The sequence below is a fragment of the Macrobrachium nipponense genome, chromosome 33 (assembly GCF_015104395.2).
Source record: "Macrobrachium nipponense isolate FS-2020 chromosome 33, ASM1510439v2, whole genome shotgun sequence".
In the NCBI taxonomy this organism is placed as follows: Eukaryota; Metazoa; Arthropoda; class Malacostraca; order Decapoda; family Palaemonidae; genus Macrobrachium; species Macrobrachium nipponense.
The window spans coordinates 5209649-5211961 of NC_087219.1; positions in this window are offsets into that span (position 1 = coordinate 5209649).

Sequence of the window (2313 nt, forward strand, 5' to 3'; positions counted from 1 at the left end):
AAGGATGAGGGGTTGGGAATGTAATGGCGTGATTGAGGAGATTGTGAAAGGGTAAGGTTGAAGAGCTTGAGGAGGAGGAGGAGGCAGATTCGTCCTTGGGTCGATTCTGGGCTTGCTCGGAGGTCTTCTTGGGGCGATGGCTGACGTACTTGAGGTCTTGCTGCCGGTGAGGGAATGCCCTTCATCTTCCATATCCTCTCCAGTCTGACGGGACATCCCTCGAACCATCCGTGGTGTGATTTTTTACAGTTTGGGCATCGAGCTACAGTGTGACCCTTTCCTTTAAACTTTTCAAGGCATATTTCAGTCTCGTGTCGCTGGCTGCAAATTCCACGGACATGGTGGTGCCCAAAACTCTGGCAATGAAACACCTCAGAGGTTCAGGTATGAAGGCTTCTGTACGGTAATTCCCAAGGATCCCAAGGTCGATGTAAGTTGGTATTCTCCCCTTGAAGGTGGCTTTAGCCTTCAAGGTTTCTATATATATTTGATGCATTACTACCAAGAACAATTGACCTTGTATTTTACTAATTTCTTTACATTTTATGTCTATATATTGATTTATCATTATTTTCTTTTCTAATAATTCATCTTTTCTTCGTGTATTTCCTGTCATCTTCTGTTAACTTCTTCCTAATGAATACTGCTATTCTTTGAAAGTTTAAAGACCATCTTTACCCATAATCACGATCTTCTATCTCATCTAGATTGTAAAGACCTGTGTCAAGACCTTCGTTACCTACTAATCACGATCTTGTATCTCATCTAGCTAAGCAGTAAGAATCACATGCTTGTATATAGAATTTCCTGGCCTTATATAATTCATCAATGTATATCCATTATGTCCTTTGTTATTACCATTTTATTAACTGCTAAGAAACTCAAATTCTTCTCTGTCTGTGAACGGTCGCGAGACTCGGTAGTCGGGCACTCCGTTCCCGTACGCACACTGCTATTTATATCGCGTGCCCACGGGCGTTTTTTCGTTTCTGTAGAGTGAATTGGACCTTATGCTAATCTTGTAATGTCAGTTTGGATACTAAGCCTACTTGTACTACGTTTTTGCTCTGTTTTGAGCTGTTGTGCCTAAGTAAAGGGTCGTGTTAGACCGAAAGATCTTGGCTTTCCCGTCTTTCCATTTTCCTCCGTGGCACCACCTTTATTTATACATAGCATCACGTTTTATATATTTCGTAATATATATATATATATATATATATATATATATATATATATATATATATATATATATATATATATATATATTCCCCATCAACTGGAATTTAAGTCAAACAACAGCCTTCTTTCATCCACGGAATACAATTAAAAAAATTCCAATCTGTCTCATGCGAACAAAGGACTCGTCTCATACGGACGAAGTCTTGTACTTTCGCGCTCTCACGTGGCCTCAACTATTCAGAAAACGTTTAAAAATGTGAAACGTAACATTGCCGATAGATGTGGGAGCCAGTGTGTGTGTGTGTGTGGGTGGGTGTGTGTGTGTACATCCTCGTGCAATGGTCACGTAACTTGTGGTCACGTGTAGGTCACACATGCTTAAAAAAAAGGAAAAAATACTAATGAAAAATAAAGAACACTATAATCATCTAGGTCTTAATTCATCAGCGACCATATTCCATATTCCCGTTGGAAATGATATAACGGATTAGAATGAAGCGAGAAAATGATTATATTTCATAGATAAAATGTTGATATTGACGCAAATAACGCAATGTAATTAATTATTACTTTGATGAGCGGGTAATGGTACTCTTATAACAATGTGGCTTATTGTTGTCAGTATCATATTCTCATCATTTTGCATATACATATATATATATATATATATATATATATATATATATATATATATATATATATATGTATGAATGTATATATATATATCTATATATTATATATATATATATATATATGTATATATATTATGTATATATATATATATATATATATATAGATATATATATAGTGCATATACATACATGATACACATAGGTACACACACATATAAATAGATATATAGTAATGTAGATAGATAGATCTAGATATATATTATTTATCACACTCTTTTACTGTATCGCCGGAAGTATGAACTGCGATACTTCCCGTAAAAGGGTGAAAATTTTGCAGTGATATCCTGAATTCAGAAGAAAACTAAATGAAAACAGAAAAAGCGGAAATGAGGTGCGTAGATAAAAAAGAAGGTAGAAAAACACTTAACACTTGCAGGTAAGTTATTAAAGTTAAGAGACAAGGCATCGTTTTAACGCACAGGCATATTATTCCTGTCTTTCA